Genomic DNA, 13,740 nt, shown 5'->3' on the forward strand with positions numbered 1-13,740 from the left:
CTGGGGGCTTCTCACAGTGTATTCACTGGGTCCCTCCAGGGAGTGTTCTAACAGGCAGAAGCCTCCGATCTCTTAAAGCCCAGCCCTGTGGGTGACACAGCATCAATGGCTGCCATAGTCTACTGATCAAAAGAAGTCACAGGCCAAGCCAGATTTAAGGGGATAGGAGACAGACCCTATCTCCGAGTGGAAGAAGTGGTAACACTGCATGGCCATTTTTAACCAGCCACAGTTCTTGATGACAATTTCCTAATGGAAAAGATCTTTCTTCTGCAGGACTCTAGAATAGCGTTTCTCTGGTGTTAATGTGCAAAGAATCATCCCGTGATCCTGTTAAAATGTAGGTTCTGATTCAGTAGGTCTGGGGTGAGGCTTGAGAACCTGCATTTCTAACAAGCTCCCAGGGATGCAGCAGGCACCTACAGAGCTGTTAAACCAGACTCCTTCCACCCCTTCCCTCTGCTCTAGAAAAATGCTCCAAATCCTGAAAACATCTGGAGAGAAGCAAAAGGAGATGGTATAAGCTGAGGCCCCACAGTGGAGCAACTTTGATTTCCATTGATTTTACGAAGACATTACCAAAAGGAAATGGCAAAATCAATGTTGGCAATTTACGTGGATAAAATGTAACTGTCAGGTGGAAAATAAAACCTGGGCAAACACTAAGTGTATCCCCTGAACCATCTTAAATGTGGTGTGTGTACACCTGACACTGGCAAACTTTTAACAGTGAGTCTTATGGTCTTCACCAATTTCAGGTGCTCCATTCCCCAACCCTACCCCACTTCTTCAAGTCAGTTCAGTAAATAGTTACTGATCCCTTATTCAGCAGAAAGCACTGTATGGGATACTGTAGGTGCAGAGAGAAGACAGCCCAGCATTCTTTCTCTATAGAACATTACACTTCGGTAGGGAGACAAGTGACATACATAAGCCCCCATCAGTTCATTAAGTGTTTATTATTGCAACAAAACCCATATGACTTTTGGGGAATTCAATGATGGACAGGATCAGGGAATGGGCGTTCTGAAAGTTCTTAATTTATATATATATATTTAGAGACAGGGTCTTGCCCTGTGCCCAGGCTGGAGTGCAGTGGTGTGATGATAGCTCACTGCAGCCTCGACTTCCCGGGCTCAAGCAATCTTCCCACTTCTGCCTCCTGAGTAGCTGGGCCTACAAGCATGTGCCACCACACCCAGCTAATTTTTAAATGTTCTGTAGAGCTGGGGTCTTGCTATGTTGCCCAGCTGCCCTTCTGGGCTCAAGTGATCCTCCTGCCTTGGGCTCCCAAAGTACTGGCATTAGAGGCATGAGTCACTGCACCTGGCCAAATTTTTAAAAAAAATTTTTAATTGATGCATAATAGATGTATGTAGTTTTGGGGTACGTGTGACAATTTAATACATTCATATAATTTGTAAAGATCAAATCAGTGTACTTGAGATATCCATCACCTTAGATGCTTGTCTTTCATGTTAGAAACATTTGAATTATTCTCTTCTATTCTGAAACACACAACAGATTATTGTAAACTGTAATCACCTTACCAACCTATCTATCACTAGGTCTTGTTTCTCTTAAACTGTATATTTGTACCCATTAATCATCTTTTCTTCACCCCCTTTTTCCCCTACCCTTCCTTAGCTGGGTAACCACCAATCTACTTTGTATCTTCATGAGATCCCCTTTATAGCTCCCACTTATGAATGAAAACATGCAGTATTAGAAGAGTCATTTTAGAAGAGGTTTAGAGGCTGTGTAGGAGTTCTCCAGGAGAAGGTGGAGGATGGAAGAAGGGAATTACAGTAGGCAGAGAAAACCTGAGTAAGAAAGCAAAAGCCTGGGTCAGGAGGACAATGAATGGCCCAGGAGGGTAGGCCACATGCTGGGGCTGGTGGGAGATGTGTGTGGAAACTGCAGGGCTTTGCAGGCCAGGCTAAGGAGTTTTCCCTTCATGTGGAAGTTGATGGGAGAGCTATCAAAGGGGTCAGAGAAAGAATGCTGACAGTCTTCTCTACCCCACTGAGTTAAGCAGGCTAGTTCATGCTGTTCATGCTGATAGCCATGCTTGCTCCCCCACTCGCAGCTCCTCTCCCACTGCTGCCCCCATCCGTCTACTGAAGATCTTGCGTATTAGTCCATTCTCACACTGCCATAAAGATACTACCTGAGACTTGGTAATTTATAAACAAAAGAGGTTTAATTGACTCACAGTTCTGTATAGCTAGGGAGGCCTCAGGAAACTTACAATCATGGCAGAAGGTGAAGGGGAAGCAAGGCATGTCTTACATGGCAGCAGGAGAGTCAGAGAGTGAAGGGGGAACTGCCAAACACTTTTAAACTATCAGCTCTTGTGAAAACTCACTTACTATTACTAGAACAGCATGGGGGAGACCATCCCCGTGATCCAATCACCTCCTACCATGTCTCTCTCTCAATACCAGGGGATTAAAATTCGAGATAAGATTTGGGTGGAACAAAGAGCCAAACCTATCACCTTGCTAGTCTTTAGATACCAACTGGCCTTCCCCAGGCAGCACGGCAACTGTAGAGCTTTCCTCCTCTGAATCCATAGAGGTTTTTTTTTTGTTGTTGTTTGTTTGTTTTTTTAATTTTGAAACTTCTATGGCTTTACTTATGTTATTCTTCCTGGATTTTTTTTGTTCCTCTTTTGCTGCCTGGTAGAAGGCTACTCAACTTGAAATGTGCCACCAAGATGCCATCTCTTATGTAAAGCCTTATCCCACCACCTAAAAGCAGAAAAATATGCTCTCTGCTACAGCAATTGAATCACTCTAATGTTGCAGACAGATGTGTGCTGGTAAAAAAACCACCATCTTAAAAAAGAAACAAAGAAAAAGCCAACAAAACCCAACCCAAACCAACACCACCAAAATCCTGATTTGTGGTGTTTGCCAATTTCTGTAGTATAAATACTCCCACCATGCCTGCTTTCAAGCTACCAACTTGAGATTTCTGAACTTGCAGCTGGGAAGATATATGTAATGTCAGTTCTCAAGAGTTGATACAAGCCAGGCATGGTGGTACACACCTGTAGTTCCAGCTACTTGGGAGGCTGAGGTGGGAGAATCACTTGAGCCTGAGAGTAAGCCATGATTGCACCACTGCATTCCATCCTGGGGAAAAAAAAGAGTTGGTACAAGCTGGCTCTAGCACATCACTGGACTTTATAGACCTGGCCTCACTGTGGTTCAATGTTCACATAGACTACAAGCATTTAGGAGAGAGAGACAGTGGGCCTGTCTTATTCATCTTTGTTGACTAGTGCATGTTCTAGTGTCTGGCATATAGCAAACACTCAATGTATATTTCTTCCCCAGGTATTTATTGTTTGAACGAGTGGGTGGTTACCATGTGTATTAGTCCATTTTCATGCTGCTTATAAAGACATACCTGTGACTGGGAAGAAAAATGTTCAATGGATTTATAGTTCCACATGGCTGGGGAGTCCTCAGAATCATGGCAGAAGGCAAGGAGGAGCAAGTCACATCTTACATGAATGGCAGCAGGCAAAGAGAGAAAGCTTGTGCAGGGGAACTCCTCCTTATAAAACTATCAGATCTCATGAGACTTATTCACCGTCATGAGAACAGCACAAGAAAGATCTGCCCCCATGACTCAATTATCTCCCACCAGGCCCCTCTCACAACATGTGAGAATTCAAGATGAGATTTTGGTGGGGACACAGCCAAACCATATCATTCTGCCCCTAGCCCCCCACAAATTTCATGTCCTCACATTTCAAAACCAATCATGCCTTCCCAACAGTCCCCCAAAGCCTTAATTCATGTCAGCATTAACTCAAAAGTCCACAGTTGAAAATTTCATCTGAGACAAGGCAGGTCCTTCTGCATATGAGCCTGTAAATTCAAAAGCAAGTTAGTAACTTCCTAGATACAATGGGTGTACAGGCATTGGGTAAATACAGCCATTCAAAATGGGAGACATTGGCCTAAACAAAGGGGCTATAGGCCCCGTGCGATTCTGAAACCCAGCGAGGCAGTCAATTCTTGAAACTCCAAAATGATCTCCTTTGACTCCGTGTCTCACATCCAGGTCATGTTGATGCAAAAGGTGGGCTTCCATGGTCCTGGGCAGCTCCACCTCTGTAGCTTTGCAGAGTACAGCCTCCTCCTGGCTGCTTTCATGGGCTGGTGTTGAGTGTCTGTGGCTTTTCAAGGCACATGGTGCAAGCTGTTGGTGGATCTACCATTCTGGGGTCTGGAGGACAGTGGCCTTCTTCTCACAGCTCCACTAGGCAGTGCCCCAGTAGGGACTCTGTGTGGGGACTCTGACCCTACATTTCCCTTCTGCACTGCCCCAGCAGAGGTTTTCAATGAGGGCCCCACCCCTGCAGCAAACTTCTGCTTGGGCATCCAGGCATTTCCATACATCCTCGGAAATCCAGGTAAAGTCAAGCCTCAATTCTTGACTTCTGTGCACCTGCAGGCTCAACACCACATGGAAGCTGGCAAGGCTTGGGGCTTCCACCCTCTGAAACAACAGCCTGAGCTGTACCTTGGCCCCTTTTAGTTATGGGTGGAGTGTCTGGGACACAGGGCACCAAGTTCCTGGACTGCGCACAGCAGAGGGACCCTGGGCCTGGCCCATGAAGCCATTTTTTCCTCCTAAACCTCCAGGCCTGTGATGGGAGGGGCTGCCGCAAAGGTCTCTGACACGCCCTGGAGACATTTTCCCCATTGTCCTCGTGATTAACATTCAGATCTTCATTACTTATGCACATTTCTGCAGCCAGCTTTAATTTCTCCTCAGAGAATGGGATTTTCTTTTCTATCACGTTGTCAGGCTGCAAATTTTACAAACTTTTATGATCTGTTTCCCTTTTATAACTGAATGCATTTAACAGCATCCAAGTCACATCATAAATGCTTTGCTGCCTGGAAATAGAAATCTTCTACCAGATACCCTAAATCATCTCTCTCAAGTTCAAAGTTCCACAAATCTCTAGGGCTGGGGCAAAATGCTGCCAGTCTCTTTACTAAAACATAACAAGAGTTATCTTTGTTCCAAGTCCCAACAAGTTCCTCATCTCCATCTGAGACCACCTCAGCCTGGATTTCATTGTCCATATCATTATCAGCATTTTGGTCAAAGCCATTCATCAAGTCTCTAGGAAGTTCCAAACTGCCCCACATTTTCCTGTCTTCCTCTGAGTCCTCCAAACTGTTCCAACCTCTGCCTGTTACCCAGTTCCACATTTTTGTGTATCTTTTCAGCAGTGCCCTACTCTACTTGTACCAATTTACTGTATTAGTCTGTTTTCATGCCACTGATAAAGCCATATCTGAGACTGGGGAAAAAAAGAGGTTTAATGGACTTATAGTTCCACATGGCTGGAGAGGCCTCACAATTGTGGCAGAAGGCAAGGAGGAGCAAGTCACATCTTTACATGGATGGTGGCAGGCAAAGAGAGAGAGCTTGTGCAGGAACATGCCTCTTTATAAAACCATCAGATCTCATGAGACTAATTCACCATCACAAGAACAGCACGGGAAAGACCCGCCCCCATAACTCAGTTACCTCCCATCAGGTCCCTCCCACAACAGGTGGGAATTGAAGATGAGATTTGGGTGGGGACACAGCCAAACCATATCACCATGTCTCTCCATGGACTGATTTGATGGACAATTCTTTGGAGGTGGATAACTGTGATTGTCCTGTAAATCATAAAGCAGAGAGGGCACCCCAAGGAAAGCCACATTACCCAATTAGATGCTGGACCAGTGTTAAATACATAGCTGCCTTCATTGTGGAAACAGGGGCAGGGATCTCAGGACTTCTATATCAAGACCCTTCCACTCCTCCACTAGTTTACTTCTCTGGGTCTACTGTTGACATTCATCTAAAATGCAACTCCAACAGAAATTGTGGGACAGGGATGTCCCGTTCACCTGGAGAAAGGCTATGCAAGGCAATACAGTGGCCATGTGCAGCAAAAGAATCAGGTGTCTAGAAACATATTAGGCCAGAATTAAGCTGTAGCTCTCTGCATAGTTTATGAGACACTTCTCCGAAGTGCAGCTAAAAATGATGAGTGTGTGTGTTTTAAATCTGAAGGCCCTTGGGAATGGCATGTACACAAATGTCAGTGTTTGTGGGCATGAAAGGGAAGGAAACCAGACATGGGGCTGGTGGAGAAGACTTAACAGCTGCAGCCGGCGTGCTCTTGCCTTGTCTTTGATTCTTTCGATTCCTGTTTGGCTTTGGTCCCATGTTTTGGGCTGTGACTAAGGTTTTGTGTCTTTGGGGGCTAAGTAGACTTCAAAACAAGAAACGCCTCTCACGGTGCAGATGGCTTAGCCTGAAGTGCCACTGAAGAAGACAGGTTGGCATCGGGCTGGTGCTTTTCTGCTTCTACTTAAATAGGAGAGGATTTGTTCAAACTTGGTCCCTAGGACAAGGAGCTGTTTTGGACAAACGGTTTACAGAAGGTGAGGCTGGGCATTTTAAGAAGGGAGGTGAGAAGCGAGAGACCTGGAATCTGGTCCTTGTAATTGGTCATCTTGCAACATGGACTTGACTGTCATGGAAATGGTCTACACCTCAGTTTCCTTTTTACCACAAGGCCCTTCCCTCCATCTCTGTTGACACATTTCCCTCCTCTTGCTCCAGCCTCTGCTTATTTCAGGGGCTCGGTTTTCTCAAGATGGCCCCATGAAACTTCCTTGCCACAGAATGCTTCTCTGGGTGCTATATCAATCAATTACCTGTTAGTATGAATTTAGCTAATATGCTACCTCCACATGTGACTCTACACTCAAAGTATCCCAGCAGAGGCACTCTCCGAGGTGCAGCAAGATGAAACAGTCAGTTTTGGGGTCTCTTATCATATCCCTATATAAACACAGGTGTGGGAGGGAAATATTTTGAGATGATTGCATGGAACTCTGTAGTCCTTTTCCATATAATGAGTATATTATTCTCCAACGTCTCTCCATTGCTCAGAAACACTAATACCTCCTCTCTTGAAAAAGTGACAGTGTGAGGACTGGGAAGCTGAAATTTTAGCTCAGAAGTCTACAACTAGAACCAAGTTTCTAAAAATGTGCTGTGTTATATAATCCAGGAGGAGGCAATGGAAAAGTACCAGCTGGTGTGGGACTGGAGGCTTTCCTGCCTCTGACTCACTCAGGCAAAAGGTCTTGAATTAAGATGCTTCTCAGAAAATCCAAATAAAACCCATTCATTCTCCAAGGCTTCACATTCGTTGTGGGAGTCAAAATGTAACCATGGGACTGAGACTGCCTGGGCACAGTTGGGAAAGTTCACAAAGTTTGTTCTTGTGCCCCTTGAGGCCAGCTTCCAGAGCCTCCCGACTCCCTTCCAGATGCCCGATGCCATCCTGCCGTATCTATGGCACCACAGACAGCCCTATCAGGAAGATGGCCCAAATGGCTTTCCCCGTCAAAACTTGACTTCTTTATCCTGTGGCCTCAGGCCCTGCTCTGGGTTGTCCTCAATTAAACAGTTAGATGGATTCTTGCTGTGGTGTTGGCTAACTGAATAGAGCACCTTTGAAAAGATAACATAATAGGCCTACCACGGTGGCTCATGCCCGTAATCCTGGCACCTTGGGAGGCTGATGGGGGAGGGTTGCTTGAGCCCAGGAGTTTAAGACTAGCCTAGGTAACATAGCAAGCCATTGTCTCTACAAAAAATGTAAAAATTAGTCAGGTGTGGTGGTGCCTGCCTGTGGTCCCAGCTACTTGGGAGGCTGAGGTGGGAGGCTTAAGGGGGTTGAGGCTACAGTGAGCTGTGTTTGCACCACTGCACTCCAGCCTGGGTGACAGAGTGAGACCCTGCCTCAAAAACAAAACAAAACAAAAATGAAACATAATGTCTTAACTCAAAAGACAGCATGGCTACTTGTGCAGTGACAAAAGTGGCTGGCATATCAGGAATGATGACCCTGGCCTAGGAAGATGTTTGGGACCAGTGGAACCTTTGGATTTGCAGTCCCTCGAATCACACTCGAATCTGGCTGCCTTCTCCACGAAGAGATTTCTGTGTAGAAGGTCCAGGCATCTGTATTTTTGCAGCTCCCCAGAAGGTTTCAAGGCCTGTGGGAAATGATGGGGGACTGCGGCACTTCTATGCTGTGATGTCAGAAGAATAACAGCCAGCGGTCCGGCAGCATTAAGGCTTTATGGACTTGCAGACTGCCACTCATTCCTAGGCTTTTTCCCTCTCTCTTTTTTTTTTTTTTTTTGCCATAGTTGACATCTGTACGCCCCACGTCACATGAGGTTAGTGTTTGAGCAGGGACTAGGAGGAGCCAACAATCCTGACTTCCGGTCTACCTTTCCCCCAAGTACCTACAGTCTCCCTGATGTCCAAATCCCCATGTAACTTTATGCAATGAAACATATCAAACTTTACACAGCATTGCCCAGCCTGTGCACGTTGAGGTATTTCAAAGCAAAAACCATGATAAAGTCTTTGTGAACCTCTCCCCACAAGAATGTAAAGGCTTTGGGAACAGACCAGGAACCACCTGCCTTGGCATACCATAGTGCTGTGACCATTGCAGTCATATTTTCCAGATAAAATTCTTTGGGCACGCAGTCTGAGAATGCTTTGCCTCTGAATGGAGCACACAGTTTTTGGATAGGGAAATGTTGAACTACAGATGTATGAAGGCTATGGTGGTGGTGAGGGTGCCGTAATAGGATAACTTGAGTCTGAATGCGTGAAGTGATGTTTCAAATAGAGCTGATTTTGGAAGTGACTGTAGCTGGCACTGGGAGATGAGGAGGCATGATGAGGGTGAGAATAATTCAGTGTGAATTTTCAAGAGGTAGACTCTTGAACTGTAAGAATGTAAACCTCAGGTCACTTTACTAAGACGGGTTATATTGGGCCAAATGTCTGCATACGCCTCCCACATTCATTCACCCGGCCCCACCTGCCTGCCCCCAGGTGCCCTGTATCTGGCTCAGGGCTGAGAACCACAGCAGCCTGGCACCCACTCCCGAGTCCTGGCCTTGTGGTCTCACGTGGTCTTGGCTGCTCCCGCCACATCCTGACTCAGGTGAAGTGTGGATCTGAGCTCAAAGCTGCAAAGTGCAGGGCCAGGGGCCTCGACCTGGAAGTGCAGGTGAGTTCACGTACCTGTACAGGGTGAAGACAGCCTGAAGGAGGTGTGGGCAGGAGGGGGCTTCATGCCCCACACAAGGAGGTTTGACCATTGAGACAGGAGGTGGAGGCAGTTGTGAATTTGTCTCCCTTCCCTGCCCACCTCCCTCCTGCTCCCACCCACACTCAGACTGCTCCAGGTATGGTGATGCCTTTGGCCTGCCCCTGAACGTCCCATATGCCTGGACAGCCAGCTGTGTCTTCTGAGGCCATGAGCAACCGGCAGCACATCCCTTGCATCTGCGTTCCCCACTCCCGCTTTGCTTCCTGCCCTCACTCTTGCTGCCCCGGGATTGCACCCATCTCCTCACAAAGCAGGAGCCGGAGAAGATTTGCCTCAAGCTTTGTTCTCAAGGGAGGCCAGGTCATTAGGGGCTGGTTGTAAAGCTGCACATAGAAAGCTATGCACATGCTTCACCGGTTTCTTTTGGCGCAGTCACAGGAGAGGTAAATACCTTGGTTTTCCTTATCATGGAGGTATCTGTTTATATGTGTTTGCTTTGGCCTCCTTTTCTTCTCAATTCGCCAATTTATTTCCATATTTTTAATGCCAAGCCTCATAAGGGGCCCAGTGAATTGTCATATCCAATGAAGATTGCAGTTGCTGGGCAAATATTTTGTGTTGTGTAAGGTCGGTTCATGGGTAGCTGACCAGCTTACTGATGAGCAATCCTTGGATTCGTGGCCCTTTCAGGAGCAAGAGCAGCTGGCCCGATGTCCTTAAGTTGGTGGGCAGGGCCAGCTGGGTATGGCATGGTCAGTAGAAGTTCCAGCAGGATGAAGAAGGTGAGTTTTCAGCTCCTGTGGACCGGCTATCTGGCTGGCAATGTTTGTCCTGGACTACTTAGGATCCCCACATAGGTTCCCTCCTGGCTGTCGTCCTGTATGTAGCTCAGCCTCCGTTCCCAGGCATCATTTAGGCCCTTGGACAGGGATCAGTAAAGTTGTTCACTAAGCGATGGCTAAGGTGTGCTGTTGTGCAGAAGACAGTGTCAACGCAGGTGAGAATTCCATCTGTTCTATTTCTCAGGGGCATGGTAGCAAGTCAAGGGACAGCTTGCACTCTCTGAAGAACTAATCGAGATGTTGTAGGGAAGATGTGACCTGGAGGTCATTTTGGGGAGTTTCGTGGCTGGTGAATGAGAAGTGATCCCAGAACTAGGAGACAAAACAGAAAAGACAAACTGGAAAAGGTCAAGCATCGGCAGGTTGAACAGGGAAGGATGACACAAAGAGGAAGCGAAGGCCAAGGGAGCTGGTCAGCTCAGAGCCCCGTGGCTGCCTTGGCCCCAGGTTCTCTGTGCTCATCAGTGTCAGCCTGGTGCTGGTCTCACAGGGCTCAGTGCTGAGCCAGACAGCCATGGTCCCTCCTGAGGGCTGAAGTGGGGTCCTAGCCCTGGGCCTTCCCCCTCCTCACCCAGCCTCCTCTGCTGCTGCGCTGCCCGGGCCTGGGGTGGGAGGTGTGCATGGCAAGGAGGCTCAGGCTGCCTAAACAGAGTGCCTGCCATGTGCCAGCCACTGCTGGATGTGGATACTTCAGAGTCCACTGTGGGGCTCCCTCTCTGCTAAGGAAAATGTGGACAAGACCCGGCAGTGTGGCACGGCCACGTGTGCACGCACATACAGATACACACATACAGACACATATATACACACAGACACATATATAGACACACAGCCACACATACACAGACACATACAGATACACACACACACATACAGACTCATATGCAAAAAAATATGTAGACACACACATGCACACATATACACACACCTACACACACAGACACATACACAGACAGACATATACACACACAAGGGAAAGAAAAAAGAGATTAAAGAATTAGGGATTTAGGGAAGCAGAAGCTTTGATACAGAGTGAAAATGTTTGGCTGGGTGTGGCAGCTCAAGCCTGTAATCCCAGTACTTTGGGAGGCCAAGGCAGGCAGATCACCAAAGGTCAGGAGTTTGAGTCCAGCCTGGACAACATGGTGAAACCCCGTCTCTACTAAAATTACAAAAATTAGCTGGGCATGGTGATGTGCACCTGTAATCCCAGCTACTCGGGAGGCTGAGAAAGGAGAATCACTTGAACCTGAGAGGCAGAGGTTGCAGTGAGCTGAGATCACGCCACTGCACTCCAGCCTGGGTGATAGAGCCAGACTCCGTCTCAAAAAAAAAAAAAAAAAAAGTACATTGTTTCATGTACTTAATTTAATCAAAAAAAAAAAAAAAGCAAAAAAAACGCAAAACAACTCAGGTCTTTTATCTTTGAAAGAAATGAAAAAGCAATTTAGATTGGACAAAAGAATCACATCTGAGATGCGTGAAAGAATCACGTCTGGACTGGGTGTGGAAGTCTCTTCTAAGTTTAAATTTTTATCAAAGGTATACATGCCCACATGTAAAGAGTCGCCTAGCTTTACAAGGGTCAGGATAGAAAACAGTGTTTCCTCCCCCTCCCCACTTCTGCTACCCTCCTCGAAGGGTAACCACCTTTACTGTTCTCACTTTTATTGCTACCTCTCCATTTTATTTTTAGTCTTTGACACCCTTCTTTGACTTCCCTGCATGGAAATGAAGGCTTCCCTTTTCCCCCACTACCTTCCCACCACACACTTACAATTTTCCCATCTCTTATTCCCCCAAGTTTCGGTCAGATTAATTTTTAGCATTTACTTTGGGAGGACTATAGGAAGGTCATTCAAAGCGGAGTCATGTAGTCTACTGTGTTAGTTATTGATTTCTGTGTAGCAAATTACCCCATAATTTAGCCGCTTAAGGCAATAAGCATTTATTATCTCAAGGTCCTGGCCAGGAGACTAGGTGTGGCTTAGCCGGGGTCTCTGGCTCAGTGTCTGTTGCGAGGCTGCTGTGAAGGCTGCTGGCTAGGGCTGCCATGTCCCCAGGATCGCAGTGGGAGGCTCCCTTTCCAAGCTAACTCATGTAGGGTTTGCAGGTCATGAGTCCTTGCTGGCTGTTGGCCAGAGATACCACCAACTCCTGGCTGCTCGGGTCTTTCCATCAGTAGCCCACAGTGTGGCAGCTGGCTCCCCTCAGAGCTAGAAGAAAAACAAGAAGAGAACAAGATGGAAGCAGGTCTTTTTGCCACCTAATCTCAGAAGTGAGACTCCATCACCTTTACTGTATTCTATTCACTAGACACGACTCATTAGGTCCAACCCACACTTAAGCCTAGAAGATTTGCATTAGTTATCTACTGAGCATAACAATATTACCAAAAACTTAGCAGCTTAAAACAACACACATTGATTATTTCATGGTTTCTGTGGGTTGTTGAGTCGGGCCATTGCTGAGCTGTGCCTTCTGTTCAGGGTCTCGCAAAGCTGCAGCGAAGGTGTTGGCCACGGCTGCATTCTCATCTGAGGCTTGTCTGGGGAAGAGTCCATGTCCAAGCTCATGCACATTGCTGGCAGAATGCGGCTCCCTGTGGTTGTGTGACTGAGCACTTTGGTTTCTTGCTAGCTCCCTGATGGAGGCCTCTCTTGGCTCTGGAGGGTCTCTTGGCTCTGGACAGTTCACTGTCATGGGGGGCTCTCCCAAGGTGGCAGCTTGCTTCTTCAAAGCCAGCAGAGGAGAGAGAGCCTCAGCAACCCTTATGTAATGGAATCACATGTGTTCATCATCTTTGTCATATTCCATTGATTAGAAGCATGTCACAGTTTCCACATGTTCTCAAGGGGAGGAGCAATGCAAGAGTGTGAATTTCAGGAGGTGGAGGTTATTGGAGACCATTTTAGAGACTGTCTACCACATACACTATGATTGCTTTTTCTTTTGAAATGGTTTTAGACACATGACAAAGTGGCTAAATAGCACAGAGAGTCCACATATGCCCTTCTCTTACTGTTAAATTGTGCATACTTTTCCTTTGTGACACAGCTTTGTGTTTTCTTTGGAGTGAAACCAAGCTTGATATTTCATTTTCTTTGTTTTCTATATACCTGTTGCTAATAAAACTCCCAATTCTTTCATCTAAATCTCTTCTTAAGACATGTAGGGACTTCAGGTGTTCCAGCAATTTCATCTCCCTGAAGAGGTCTCCCCTGGAGCCTTCTGACCTGTTCCGTCTGGGCCAGCTAAACTCCATGCCCTCTGCACAGCTGTCATCTTGGGATTTCTCCTTTTTGCCATCTTGGGGTCCCTCATTCTTCTGTTTCTTACTCTTCCTGTTTTCCTCTTTCTCAATTATTCTCTCATTTTGGTGGAGTTTTCTCTCATTTCTTAAGAATGGTGCATGGGCAGTACATTTTTTTCTTTTTGTGTCCTTACGTGTTAAAAATGTCTTTATCCTGATACTTCCTTGATGTTTTATCTGGATATACTTGTGTAGGGTGAGAATGCTTTTCCATCAGGAATTTGAAGACATTGCTCCATTCCCTTTTAGCTTCCAGTGCTGTTATTGACAGATCTGGTGTCATTCTTATTCCTGACCTTTGAAAATAACATTTTTCCTATCCCATTTGGCAGCCTGTAGGATCTTGTCTATGTTCATGGTGTTCTGACATTTTGAGATATTAATTGGCCTAACACTATGTT

At 46.4% G+C, this 13,740-nt stretch overlaps 1 long non-coding RNA gene across 1 annotated transcript in view; it reads left to right on the forward strand.

The window, feature by feature from the left end:
- The first annotated feature begins 6,351 nt into the window (after positions 1-6,351).
- Positions 6,352-13,740, forward strand: part of LOC116467662 (uncharacterized) — an 80,609-nt gene continuing 73,220 nt past the window's right edge. The window contains exon 1 of the long non-coding RNA XR_009211052.1: positions 6,352-6,476. This is a non-coding gene — a long non-coding RNA (uncharacterized LOC116467662). The remainder of the gene's footprint in view (positions 6,477-13,740) is intronic.

Source organism: Hylobates moloch, unplaced genomic scaffold (genome assembly GCF_009828535.3).
Source record: "Hylobates moloch isolate HMO894 unplaced genomic scaffold, HMol_V3 SCAFFOLD_2, whole genome shotgun sequence".
Classification (NCBI taxonomy): domain Eukaryota; kingdom Metazoa; phylum Chordata; class Mammalia; order Primates; family Hylobatidae; genus Hylobates; species Hylobates moloch.